At 42.0% G+C, this 15546-nt stretch overlaps 1 protein-coding gene across 1 annotated transcript in view; it reads left to right on the plus strand.

Moving 5' to 3' along the window:
* Positions 1-15546, plus strand: part of bonsai (28S ribosomal protein S15, mitochondrial) — a 92380-nt gene that overhangs the window by 53051 nt on the left and 23783 nt on the right. The gene's annotated exons all lie outside the window — the stretch shown is intronic.

A 15546-nucleotide genomic window follows, 5' to 3' on the forward strand; every position in this document is an offset into this window, starting at 1 on the left:
AAAAATGCCTACCTGCTGCCTGTGTGCATACATATATATGTGTGTGTGTGTGTGTGTGTGTGTGGGAGGTCGGTCTACCACGCACCACATAGTCAATTTGAATCCGACACTAGAACCGTGCGTGACTCGCGAATCGTTATTTGTGGCTTATTTTTCTGCCTTCCAGTGATTGCTTGCCTTGTCTCCCAACATGGGGCCTAAGCGTAGTGCTAGTGATGCATGTGGTAACACACCAAAACGGACTCGTAAAGTGATGTTGCTGACAGAGAAAGTTACAGTGTTGGACAAACTTAAGGGAGGAATGTCGGCGACAATTCTCCGTCAGGACGATTCCCCGTCATTGATTTTCATACCAGTTTATTTAGCAAGTACAGTACACTAGTTTTTTTACTTATATGAGTTATAAAATCCCCTTGAAAATTAGTTATTAAAGTATTAATTAACCAATAATAAGTATATTTATAGAATGACAGGGAATCGTCCATGTTTTGATGGTGAATTGCCTCTGAACTGTGTGTTTGGGGTGAGTCAACTGTTCTTCTAATAAAGAAGGCAGAACGTAGCATACGGGAGGCAGTGAGGGCTAGTGCACCAGACTGTGCTAAAGTGTCTCCACCTACGCCTGTAAACTGGCTCGGAACCGTATGTTTAGGGTGAACGAGTCAACTGTTTGGACAATAAAGAAGGCAGAATGTAGCATGTGGGAGGCAGTAAGGGCTTGTGCACCAGACTGCTGAAGTGTCTCCACCTACGCCTGTGCTTGTCAGGTTTCAGTGTTAAATTTCTTACATTTTTGTTGTTTTTCATACTTTATGCTAGTTTATAAGGTGTATGTAGTGCATAAACAGTATTATTCAGATGTAATATACTTAGTAGACATGCGTAATTATGTGCACACAAGGGCAGAATGTATACGCGAATTTACCACATACGCGAAGGGTCTGGGAACGTAACCCTCGCGTGAATTAAGGGCTTACCTGTATTTGAAATTCAGTAAAAAATTTGTGCATAATTTAATTATTAATAGAAAATCAGGATTCAGAGTGAAAATTTCTTAAAGTTAGCAGAAGTGTTTTGCCTCTAGCCTAACAAATCTCCTTGACCGACTTTTGTTTTGGATAAATATCGATTTACAATGCTGATACATTTTTTTTGTACTCAAAATAAATATTTATGCAAAACAGAAGTCTGTCACGGTATGCTGACGATCTGAAGGGGAAATATTCTAACACTGGCCAACCACCCATCAGCTGACCGGGATATAAACACTGACGACCTGAAGGGGAAATATCTGCTAACATTCGTGCATTTTAGCTCTGAAACCTAATTTTTAAATTAAGTTATATTAGGTAAAATTTTTAAAGTAGATATCAGATAATTAGGTGTGTATAAGCCACTGTGGCAAAAAAAAAAAAATCAAAATATTTTCCAGTGAAAAGTGCTGATTCGGTATTTAGTCACACAGAGTAGGGTGACCTAAGTGAGTAGAAATGGATCCCGGTGACTTCGTCCGTAAGAAAATATATATTTTTTATTACCTATGAATTTTATTGTGTCCAAGTCTCCCTTAAACTTTACTGTGTTATGCAATAAACTATTTGTTGTGGCATTTGAGAAAGGTAAGCGGCAAATGGGATATTGCCATGAGTTAGGAGCTGGTGGCATGAAGCAGGTTGGTGGCCAAGATGTATTTCATGTATAAAAATAATTTCTTGTGTTTTACAAATGGCCTTTATCGAGTCAAAACCATGCTAAAATTATACTAAAGTTGTGCGGCAGACTGCTTATAGTTTTATATGAGAGAATAATGACCGGACTTTTGTTGAGAATCCCGGACTTGTACAGGCATTTGTCTGGCATTTGATAATATTGTCCGGCCTCAGCCCGTGTCCGGGAAATCCAAAATCCGGGAAATAGGGGTTTGCCAAATCGAGGGTCGAGTATATATATACAGTGGAAGCTCGATTATCCAGGCTCGGATTATCCAGCTTTCGGTATATCCGGGCCGTGACCCAATGGTTCAGTGCTATAGTAATTCATAGAATTATCCGTACGATAGCTCCGGTTTAAACAGGAAGCATCCAGTTTCTAGGGAGAGAGGCATGGATAAACCAGAGAGAGTCTTGCTCACCCTGCCCCCACCCACACCTCCTGCTCACAACTCGATCACAAGGGTGGTAGGATGGAGTTTGGTGAGGCAACTGTTACTCCTGACGTAGCCTAACCTTGCTTAACTACTTAATAATTTAACCTAACCTGGGCTCCAGTTGGGAAATTGGGAAACTAAATCCACTTTTGTGTACGATGAGTTTCATCCATTATGCCCGAAGCAATCGTAGGTACGGCTTAAAGAACGTGATAAAAGAGAAAATCTTTCAGCAAGAGAAGGTAATTTACTACCCTCAAAATAGAAAAACACAGAAAACAAACTGGAGGAATATGAAGTGAATTGGTGAGGTCTTTAGGCTGTATGCTTAGACGAAAAGTAATGGGTTTCCTAGTTTTAGGGAACGAAATGAAACAAGAATGTCTGCTAATCAGAAAAAAAAAAAAAAAAAATACTCATCTCATGTGTTCTCGTAAGTTAGCATTGAGTTCTGCATTTTTCGTTAGGTATCGCGCCTCCCAACACATTTCGGACCAACAGAGCATTGTTATTTCTTCCTCTTACATTTACTGTTCACTCTTTTGTTCGTTCTTAAGTGTACTGTATGTGTGAAAGAGAGAATTAATACAAACAATAATGCATTCCATTAACCCCATCATAGCTGTCAGCCTCGAACAATGCTTTACTGTACCGGTGTCAGGGATGTTGGGTTACGGAGAGCTATAAAAAACTGCGAACAATTATGGGAAGGGAACGAAGGTCACTGGTATGTTTTCACGACCCTCCTCTACCATCTCAAACAGTCAGGCGGCCTGCCACTTCATCTCAGATGTTTTCGCCGATATGTTTAAATGCTAATGTAACATGCACCCTAATTATGAGTAAGTTTCTTCCAATATGCCGGAAACAAACGTAGGTAAGGCTTCAGGAACGTTATGATAATAAGAAAACAAACTAGAAAAATACAAAAACAAACGAGAATATGAATTGAATTGGTAAGGTTATTACGCTGTATGCTTGGACGAAAATTTAAGAGTTTCACAATTATAGGGGACGAAATGGAACAATTATGTTTACTAATAAGAAAAAATACTTTCATCTCAAGTGTTCTTGTAAGGTGGCATTCAGTTCCACATTCATTGTTCGATGTCGCTTCCCAACACATTTCGGACCGACAGAGCATACAGTTATTTCTGCTCCTTACAGTTAAGTGTACATTTATTGCACATTCTTTTGTTCGTTCGTGTATGTGTGAAAGAGAGTATTGATACAAACAATAATGTATTCCATTAACCCCTTATGGCTGTTAGCCTTGAACAATGCTTTACTGTACCGGTGTCAGTAACGTTAAGTTAGGGAGAGCCATAAAAACTGCGAACAATTATGGGAAGGGAACCAAGGTCACTGGTATGTTTATACGACCCTACTCTACAATCCCAAACAGCTCGGCGGTCCTTTCATCCCAGATGTTTTCGCCGATATGTTTAAATGCTAAAGTAACATGCACCCTAACTTTATGTTTAAATTCTAATGTAACCTGCCCCCTAATTTTCTTTCACGAATCATAACAAATCACAAGATGGGTTTAGGGAGGAGGGGAAAAAGCCAGGTGCACCAGACGAGTCTTTTCACATCTGTAAGAAAAAGAAACTGACTTTATAACTTTGAAAAAATGGTTTCAAGGTCTGCCACGGGAGTACACAAATTTCTGAACTCACGAACATTGAGTATTTGAGGGGGGTAAACATACGCTTTGCTGTAAGCAGTAAAAGCACCTTACCAAATCAGTTCATCCTGATAGTCTGTTATATTTTTCTGATTATTTCTGGGTTGGTAAATAAACATTTCTTCTTAAATCTTTCCCCGCTGTTTTTATCTGTTCTGGTGTGACGACTCTTTGATTCGTTAACGTAATGGCAGAAGACACTGTTCTAATCTAAGTGTTTAAACCTGGCCAAACCTAGCTTAACTGCACCTAATAATGTAACCTAACCTAATCTTCAGTTGGGAAGTTGGGAAACGAAGTTCACATTTGAGTACGATGAGTTTCGTCCATTGTGCTGGAAACAATCGTAGGTACAGCTTTAGAACGTGACGATACTAACAGGGAGGAAATCTTTCAGTAAGAAAACGTGATTTACCGAACTGAATATAGTCTGAAAAATACTGAAACAGGCTGGAGGAATATACATTGAACTGGAAAGGTCTTTCTGGTACTTAAGTGTACATTTACCGGTAAATAAATCAGTCTAACAGTACAGTACTTGTGTTTCCGCCGGTTTAATCGTGCTTTCGGATTAATCAGGCACCCCTTAACACCATATAGCCCGGATAATCGGGCTATCTCTGTATATATATATATATATATATATATATATATATATATATATTATATATCTATGTATCTAAATACAGTAATCCCTCCAATATCCGACGTAATAGAGCCAAAGGCATGTCCGGATAGTGATCCTGTCCGGATATTGGGCCCCAGCCTCCTGGACTTGTACTTATGGACCCTAACTCAGAAAAACACCTATACAACTCCCTCTGGACATGCATTGCACCTATTTAAGACCCAAATCACACCAATAAGGGACATAAAGATTGAAATAAATGCAAAAGAACCATAAAATGAGGTTTTAGAGGTGAGTTTATACAATATTAAACATTCTGGGTACTTACAAGTCCCTGGCTCCTGGACTGGTTTGAACTGCCAGTTTGCAGTCCTCATTTAATCTTCTGCACTCTAAATTCTAATTTCTTAACACTGCACAACACTGTAAATTCCCGTGTGTTCTAGTGGCGAGGTATTGCAATTTATTCACTGTTTATTCACAAAAAACAAGCACCTGTGGCTTGCACTGCTATGAGCATCTGCTCTCGATCTGAGTTTGGCTGTGACTGTTGATGGCGGCGGGGTAACAGAGTTGCCAGATTGCAACTGCCACATTACCAATCTCCTCAACTTTCATTACCAAATTTAACTTTTCATTACCATTTCGTAAAGCTAGCATTTATTCTTCACTAATTATATATACAAGTGAAAATACATGTAATCACCCTCCTTATAATTAACACCATGTTGATTATTTTCACACTATGTAGGGTAGCAGATTAATCAGAGAGAGCAAACAATCCACCATCTCCATCCTGTGTATCCTCATACATGTGAAAAATCCATTTGGTAATGCATTATTCTGATTACCAAACGAATTTTTCATTACCAAATTGGCCCACACTTGGTAATGAAAAATACCAAATGGCAACCCTGACAGAGGAGGGAGGAAGGGGTGAAGGGACCATGGTGTAACAGCTGTTCAGCGTCACGTGGCAATTTCAAATTACGGGAGGGAAGAAAGTCAGATTTTTTTTCGAATTTTTTGCGGTGTTTGGCCCATTTTGGGAATATTGGATCCCAGGATGATTATGTCTGGTTAGCGGGGATGTTCAGATATTGGGCGTTCGGATATTAGAGGGATTAGTGTATATCTATCTATCTATCTATCTATCTATCTATATGTATATATGTATATATATATATATATATATATGTATATATATATATATATATATATATATGTATATATATATATATATATATATATATATATATATATATATATATATATATATATATATATATATATATATATATATATATATATATATATATATATATATATATATATGTATATATATATATATATATATATATATATATATATATATATATATATGGCTGGGTGTCTTTGCTAGGGGCAGGCACTGCTCGTTGCTCAACTCACTGCAACCGCTCACCAAATTTGGCGGGGAAATACAGGGAATTGTTGAACTCTGGAGGCCGTAGGCGCTAGGGGGGCCTCTTCTCTCAGCACTGGGACAACGACCTTACTCCCGAGGTTGCTCGACACCGACTGACTCATGTAAGCAGGCTGGGCATGGCCCAAAATCAACGGTCGAGAGGCAGTGTGAGAATGACAACTACACAAAAATTTTCACTCAGTGAAACCCACTGTCTATACAGAAAGACTGTCACTTATGAAACAGTGACAAGGGTTATGAAACTCATTACGATCTGACTACAAAAGCGAGGCAGTTAACGGTGTGAGCGAAAGTTTATGCATGTCGATGAAATTCAGACGTGCCCTTATATGACACCAATTCAGTGTCGCAAATTAATTCGTGACATTACACCCCGTCAAAATGAAATTTTTCACAGAAATGTCAACAGTAGGTGATATTTACATCCTAACTCAGTCACAAGATTCACACTATGGTGTGTGTACTGTCCTGCAACAGGAGTGAGCATATAAACTTCGTATTTACGTTAATAGAAGTAAGATTCAGGGAAAAAACTCCATGACAACGGTGGAAAGTCCTGTACTCAGGTCAAACTGAGCGAAAAGTTTGCTACATTTACATTAACAACTAATTGTTATGCAGCGTGGTGTATGTAATACACGGTGTTGTTGTGACAGTTGTAGTGTAACTACCTATGTGTAAAATTATCTATCTGTCATCTATTGCCAGGTGCCTCAATCCCGTTCAGGGTGGCCACAAATAAATCGCCTCCATGTCGCCCTGTCCCCCGCCATTTCACTGCCCTGCTCCCAACTCAAACCTCCCTCTTTCATGTACCTCTCCACTCCATCCCTCCATCTCATCATCAGCCTCCCCCACACGCTCTCCCCCTCCACCTCACTCGCATACACTCTCTTCGTCAGTCTTTCACCCTCCATCCTCTCCACATGGCCAAACCACCTCAGTGTATTCCTCCTAGCGCTTCCTATCACATCCACATCCACACCACAACGCTTCTTTATATCCTCATTTGTCAGCCTGTCTCTCCATGTGACTCCACAGGCTCCTCTTAAATAACTCATTTCCACTGCTCTCACTCTTGACCTGCGTCCTTCCAACAACGTCCAAGCTTCACTTCCATACGTTAGAGTTGGTATCACAATTCTGTCATGTAGTAACTTTTTCACTTCCATGCTCACTTCCCTGTTTCTTATCACTGCTTTCAAGGAACCAGCAACCTTTCTTCCCTGTTGTACCCTTTCAAGCACTTCACCCTCCAAATCTCCATCCTTACTCATCACACTCCCCAAGTACTTAAACATACTCATATTTTCCAATTCCTCACCATCCAACCTCGCTGTACATTCACGGGCTTCAACTCTCTCAAAGACCATCACTTTACTCTTCCCTACATTCACCTTTAGATTTCATTTCTTACACACACTCTCAAACTCATCCACCAAGCCTTGCAGCTCCCCTTCGTCTTCACTCAGCAACACAGTATCATCTGCAAACAACAGTACTGGAAGTTTCCAAACACTACCCTCTCTCACCAGGGCCACTCCAGCATCCACTACCCTACCTTGTACCTCTTTTATTACCCCATCCATATACAGATTGAACAACCATGGAGACATGACACATCCCTGTTTCAACTGAACCTTCAAAGAGAAAAATTCACTCAGTTCACCATCCACACGCACTGCAGCCTTAGCACCATCATACATACTCTTCACAGCATTCAACAACTTCCCATCTACCCCATATATTCTTAATACTTTCCACAATCCTTGTCTATCCACCCTGTCATATGCTTTCTCCAAATCCATGAAAGCCGCATACAACTTCTTTCCTTCTCTAGAAACTTTTCCACTGAAGATCTAAGAATGAATATCTGGTCTACACAACCTCTTCCCTTCCTAAAGCCTCCCTGTTCTTCTTCAACTAATTCCTCTGTTCTTTCTTTAACTCAGTCAATAAGTATCTTACCATACACTTTTCCTATTATACTAAGAAGACAAATGCCCCTATGATTACCACACACTTCCTTTTCCCCTTTTCCTTTGTACAAGAGAATAATTATACCAGACTTCCAATCTTCTGGGACTCTACCTTCCTCCCAGGCCAATCTGCACATCTTCCACATCCATTCAACTACTATCTCTCCCCAGTGCTTCAGCATTTCACCACACACCCCATCAAGTCCTGGGGCTTTCCCCAATTTAACTTTCTTCATTGCTGTCACAACTTCTGTCCTACTGATTTATTCCTGTCTTTTCACCTCCCTCCTTCTCCCAGCCATTCCCCAGCCACTTATACTCGCATTACTTCCATCCTCTATGTTCAACAATTCCTTAAAGTGTTCTCTCCATCTGCTCACTTTTTCTCCCTTCTCCACTAGTAATCTACCATTTTTATCTTTCACTCCCTTGCTAACTTCACTTCCACCCTGTCTTACTCTCTTCACCTCTTTCCAGAACATGTTCTTACAGTCCCTCCACTTTACACTCAAATTCCTTCCAAATCCCTCATCCACTTTCTTACTCTCTCTTACTAATCTTTTCACCTCTCTCTTTCTTTCTACATATAACTCTCTCTCTTCTGCCTCTCTACTTCTTCCACACCCCTATTTCTCATCCATTCATTGTATGCTTTCTTCTTTTGTGCCACAGCCTGTCTCACCTTTTCATTCCATCATGCTGTTCCTTGCACCTCCCTCCGTCTTCTCCTTATCCCACACACCACGTCACATGCTGCACATATTTCTTTTGTGAATATCCTGCACACATCTTCCACGTCCCCCATCTGCTCCAATCCATATTTGGCCAATGTAAAATGATATGATACAAATTAATAGTATATGGAGATGACGAGGCAGAAGAGAAGAGGCGGCAGCATGCGGCAGAGACGATCAGCTGATCTGCACTGCAAAACTGCTACACCCGCCAACTGTACCTACAAAATCAGTCAAGGTGGAGCATCAAAAGTGTCAGTGCGACAAACAATTTGTATTAAATTAAAATTTCTCTCTCTCTGCCTAGTAGTCAGTACATATGCTACAAAAAGTACACTATTATTTTCTTAATGGATACATTATTGACCAGGAAACGTAGTCCTTGGATTGCATAAATCTCTGAGGACCCCTGTAGTTTACTGGCTAAACATAGATTATTAACCAGGAAACATGCTAGTCCTTGGATATAAATCTCTGAGGACAGCCAGTAGTTTACTGGTTAAACCTACATTATTAACCAGGAAACGTGCTAGTCCATGGATTGCTCAAATCTCTCAGAACGGTCAGTTACTGGTTAAACCTAACTCTACACGTATGATTAATATCAGCAAGCTGAGAATCCCTACGCAATCTCGGACAGGTCACATTTTAACACCCAATGTGGTGTGAACACTCATGTGGATAATGTGCATTCTCCGGGAATCCTCAGAGAGGCCCACAGCTCGAGACACCACAAGGTAATTCAGACACAGCCTCGGATTACCTCTGCGGAGGTCTCGAACTTTCCTCTTAATTTACGATACCTATGTATGTACAGACTCTAGACATAATGTGTCCTGTGGGGCCAGTGGGCGAGACATCAGGTCTGCACCCACATTACCACTGCCCTCTCCCTCAACTGACTCAGAGATTGTGGGTGTGGATTCAAACGGCACAGGAAGGACATGTCCCTGAGTGGTGGTACGTCGACACACATTGCAGGAATGCACAAACCTATCTATTTCTTGTCCCATTCCTGGCCAGAAAAAGTCAGCATGGATACGGCCTTGGGTTTTCCTTTTACCCATGTGACCTCCTGATGCTGAACAATGACCCCACACTAACACTGCTTGGCAATACTTAGCGGGAACGACAAACTGCAGTCGAACCTCTCCCTGGAGTGTTTGTGACTCACGGTAGAGCCGTCCTTGTTTACGAAGGAACCTGGCTTGACCTCCCTGTGAATACTTAATCACTTTACCCTTTTGCTTCTTCTGCACAGCAGCAAGTGTGAGGTCAGAATGTTGTTCTTGAACAACATTTTGGCAACAAATCAGATCTTGCGGCGATGCAATGGTCCCCAGGGTGACAAAGTTTGGAGACTTGGCCATGGCTTGTGTTACTGCAGCCGAAGTCTGAGTAGCGCCACGTGACACCTTGTATGTTGCCTATTATTAGGTTAAACAAGGGTTCTGGCATGACAGCTGCAAGTGTCATACCAGTATGAAATGGAAATGCTACCTGGATATGTGCCTCAGGGAAAAATCTCACTGATCCATCAATAAGCTGAGCTTGGATTGGTCGACCTGTATACTCTTCAGGCCGAACTAGACTCTGCCTGACAGAGCAACCTGAGGAACCATTGTCTCTCAGAACCTTTACAGGAATGCCTCTCACAAACCCTGGCTGAACAAGGAAGGCACTGTTACCTGTGGGAGGGCCTGTGGAGGAAGCGGCCAGCCACTGATATGGCTGCATAGCGCACAACTTTGCGAATGTGGTGCCGTGATAACTAGATGCCTGAGCGGTCGTACTCACTGTCTGGGGAGTTGGTGCGTTGACCACCTGTGGAGGAGGGCTCACTGTTGCAGGGGGACTAGTGAATTGTGAAGGAGGACCTGTGCTGCTAGGGACGACACTACCGTGCGCTTGTCGGGGAAATAGGCTGCATTTGCCTCCTGCCTCCGATACACTGGGGCTGGTGCTGAAAAGGATTGTCCCGACTGTCGATCGCATGGCTGATACTGCTGCTGGTTAGGGTACTGCTTGTACTTCTTCCAATCGGGTTTCTGCGTATTTTGCCCCTGGTCCTTCTTGTGCTGTTTCTTTGGATCGCGGCCATTATTCTGAGAACGACCTTGATGCTGGGGTTCAGTCTGAGATTGCTTCCCAGACTTGGCAGTGTCCTTCCTGTTCCAGGTCTGTTGCTTACAAGTTTGGTACCCGTATGTAGTGAAGAATACATCAGCCTTTTCCACCATTTGGCTGGCAGATCTTAAGCTGAGCCATAAGCTCAGCAGGCCGTAACTTTTTTAGGTGTGAGCACAGCATAAGGTCAATTATCCACTCACGCGTGCGAGTGGTCTCATCTTTCTCCATCCACTCATCTAAGTAAACAGTAAGCCGGTCGAGGAACTGAATAGCAGTCTCCTTTTCTTGGAGACGCGCCCTCATGAACTGACTCCTGGCGTCATCAACTGTGAGACCGTACGCTTTGATGAGTGCAGCCTTCATCATCTCATACGTGAGATTGTCTCCACGAATTCTGTGGAGAATATCGAGGGCAGGGCCCTCAAACAAGCTAAGGAACTGGAGCCGCTTTGCTGCCTCATCCAGCTGGTACAGCTGCACCATGTCCTCAAAAACGAGCTATGAACGGCTCGATTCACTCGCCTTCCTTGTATAAAGGAAGCTTGATGCATGGGGTTGCCAGAACATGTGCAGGGGGAGCACTCGTTGAGCTCGGATCGGCTTCACCAGACATACCTGAAGCCGAGGAGTCTCGCTTGAACTTTAGCATCTCAAGTTCATATTTCTCACGTGCCTCGCGCTCGGCACGCTTGTGTTGACGTTCTCTCATGTTGTTCTCGCTCGTGTTCACGTTCTCTCTCACGTTCCTCGTGCTGTTCTCGCGTGTGTTCGCGTTGTTCTCGCTCATGTTCACGTTCCTCACGCTGTTCTCGCTTGTGTTCGCGTTGTTCTCGCTTGTGTTCGCATTGTTCTCGCTCATGTTTGCGTTGTTCTTGCTCATGTTCACGTTGAATTATCCGCTCTTCACGGGCATTATTCTCACGTGAGAGCACACAATCTTTAATTTCCTGGGGATCGGTAAACCCCATATCCTTGGCTTCTTGTATACATAAACTAGTAGCCATGATGCTGACTCAACTAAGACTGAGTGGAATAAAGACTGAGTACTGACTGCTGTTTTGCAGAGAAATGCTAATAATAAAAAGTAAAGAATATAGACACAGGCTGGTGGTGACCAGTTTTATCTCCTGTGGAGGAGGATTTTTCAGTAAGTTTTCTGGCGCACGATTTTTTTCTACGGAGCCGCCTGGCCCGGGAGTGCGCGCGGGGCAAATTTCGGCGAATGAAACACATTCTTGCCATTCTTGCCTTATTTTCGCCACCCAAAAATCCATTTATTCCCATCCAGCCTTTCTCAGGGTAGGCAGCGATGTTTGTTCTATCTGATAAACAGGACCAAAACACAGGAAAACACCCCCCAAAAAAAAGTTATTAGCCCCGGAAGCATGGTAAATGGACCGTTTTTCACTTCCCAACATCGCCGTTTGAATGTTTTCCATCATACAGGAAAATGATCTAAGTTTTTATAGAGAATTTCATCAGCTTTCTAATGAAACAAATCCGGTTGTGATACGATGTTTACTTTTCGAGAAGATGGCCAAAAACTGAAAGCCATTTTCTGAAAAAATTCACGGACCTCTCAAGGCTAAATTTTCCCAGACACCTTGTGTTTTTATTACATAGTAATATGCCCAAATTCACCAGCTTTCCCCATCTCCAAGTAGAACCCCATACACCTCATAGTTCTCAAGTAAATCGAAAGAAAGTACTAGGCAGTCCGTCTGTGATTGACTTTCGTGATGCGCGCACAGCGTACGCAATGTTCCCACCTATGTAACAACGAATTCTTATAAAAAATATTACATAGTTATATATTGTACATACGTAGAATTTACTGCTCTTTATCATGGTTGAAACGTGAAATCGATATGTCCAATAGTTTTCGAGTAATTGGCCGACAAAGTGAGAGTATTACTACGAGCATTTTTCAATGGTAACAGCCGCGAAGAGACACTCATTTCCACCGCCTTTTCTTGCACAAAACGTAACATAATGCTTACATTTTGGTATTGATCATACGTAGAATTTAGTGGTATAGATCATGGTTGTTACAGAAAATCGATGTCTAATAGTTTTCGAGTAATTGGCTGACAAAGTGAGGTTATTACTCCGAGCGCTTGTCACTGATAACAAACGCGAGGAAAAAAAACATTTCCCTCGCCTTTTACCCCCCAAAACGCTACCAAAGGCTTACATTCTGGTATTGATCATACGTAGAATTTAGTGGTATTGATGATGGCTGTAACAGAAAATCAATAAGTCTATTAGTTTTCGAGTAATTGGCCGACAAAGTGAGGTTACTCTTCCGATCGCTACCAACTTTTACACACACTGTTTTTTCCTTGCACACTTGCCTGAAGACTATACTACCAATTTTTTTTCCCCCCTCTGTACAGACTGTTACATCTTCCATGGATGTTTTCCTATTGTTATAACCTACTACACATAAACCTAACTCTTCTGTAGTTACTGCTGTGGAGATTTACTTTCTTTCATATGTGTAATCTGTAGGAGAAAATGGTTATTTGTCTGAAAGTTGGATAGGTAATGGTAATAGATTATTATGTATATCAAAAAAATTTGCAGAACTCACTTCCTCCAGGGGCGTTGATCCAGTTAGACCAGGGATTTGAAGATGAGGAGTTATGTAGTGTGTGTGTGTGTGTGTGTGTGTGTGTGTGTGTGTGTGTGTATGTGTTAGTGAGTGTGTATGTTAGTGTATGTGTTTGTTAGTGTGTGTGAGTGTGTAAGTATGTTAGTGTGTGTCTGTGTGTTAGTGTGTGTGTGAGTCTGTGTGAGTCAGCTTCTCCCTGAGAGTATGAGGCAACGCTATTTTTGGCACACACCACACTCATTCACGGAAACTCGCAGCATGTTTGACGTATATTTCATACAATTCCATACGCATTTACACTATCAGAATCACAATAATTCCAGCCCTAAAACACCGGTAATTCTCCCCTCCCGCCTTCAGGTTTGCCCCTTCACAACACTCTGTTTCATGCCGTACATAACGCTTGCTGGCTCCTTAATTTCACCAAGCCATCCACAGTATCTTTCACACAATATATATTTAGGCCTTGGCTTCATTTATATACGTATTTCCACTCACGCCATACGGCCTACAGGGAGGCTGAGTGGCGAAACCCCGCTACACTGACCATGCGTCTGGCTCCAAGGCCCAACGATTGCTAACGGCCAGAATTGCTTTTCAATACATATATGTATGTTCCATCGACAATATCACGTCAGTATATGTTCACATACAATGTATTATCTCACTGAGTCAATAGGGCCTTTGCCTCGGGCGAGAGGGGGAGAATTATGGACGATTTAAAGGGAACCACGAGCTGTCAAACCCACCGCCTGACTGCTTGACAATGACTGAGGTTGGAGGGAGCGGGCTGAGGTAGATAAAGCGATGCAGCGTTGCCAACGACTTGCCTCGAGGGAGGACTGGCAGCGGTACCACGCACCAAAAAATCACGTGAATCGGCCGAAAACTTTTTTTTTTTGACGAATATTTTTTTGTGCTTAGAAATGCGATTCGAGTGACTGCTTTTTCAGCATGCACACCACCTCACGCGAATCGCATGACTGTGCCCGAGGGGGTTAAACTGGTAGGATTCACTGTCGTAGGGAGACTAGTGAATCGGGACTAAGCTTATCTAGTTAAACTGGTAAGATTCACTGTCGCAGGGGGACTAGTGAATCGTGACTAGTGCCTGTAGCCTTTAATGATAACAGATACGTAGGTGCAAGTGAGTGAGTATTATTTAGTTAATAACTATAGAGCTAGGAATTAATATCCTGGAATGAGGTCGCCAGATGTCACGGGGTGATGTAAAATTACTAATAAATGCTGATATTAATCAAAGGTAAACACAAGGAATTGACTTGTGAAATCAAGTAGTAAATTTTACTTTATGCAGGCTTACTTCGCTGATTCTCTAAGGACAAGAATTTTATAAACTTTCTCAGCAGTACACAGCAGAGACTATCTACTCACGAATGCTGTATCATTAGTGCTGTTAGCCTCTGAGAAAGTATTCTTACCCCTCGACAATCAATGACTAATACTATTAATGGACAGGTCCTTGCTGGTGCATAACTCTTAGCTGGCACAACGGATTTAAGTTTTAACATGGAAGAACTGGCTTTAATACCAGTCATGAATAATGTAAGGAGTTTGTGCAAACTAGGAGCGTCAAACTAAAGTAAGTTCAATGTGGAGAAATCAAACATCATTAATACATTACATTAAGCTCAAAGAAAAGAACTGTAAATTTATTGATTACATTAAATATATTTACTTTACATAAATCTCAAAAATTAATTCAAGCAGGGAATTCACTGTTGCAGGGGGACCAGTGAATTCAAATAACAAAGGAAATACACTCACTCACTCATTCAGAAAGCTAATCAGACTTAAGGCTAAGAAAACGAACGAAAATACTGGTCAGTGAAAGGAATGGAGCTGAAGCTACACAAGACCGGGTGTCTCTGCTAGGGGCAGGCACTGCTCATTGCTCAACTTGCTGCAACCGCTCACCAAACTCGGCGGGGAAATACGGGGAATCATTGAACTCTGGAGACTGTAGGCGCTAGGGGGGCCTCCTCTCTCGGCACTGGGACAACGACCTTACTCCCGAGGTTTCTCGACACCGACTGACTCATGTAAGCAGTCTGGGCATGGCCCAAAATCAACGGTCGAGAGGCAATGTGAGAACGACAACGATACAAAAATTTTCGTTCAATGAAACGCACTGTCTAT

The sequence above is a fragment of the Coenobita brevimanus genome, chromosome 85 (assembly GCF_032717465.1).
Source record: "Coenobita brevimanus isolate Jiangsu-jjx chromosome 85, ASM3271746v2, whole genome shotgun sequence".
Lineage (NCBI taxonomy): Eukaryota > Metazoa > Arthropoda > Malacostraca > Decapoda > Coenobitidae > Coenobita > Coenobita brevimanus.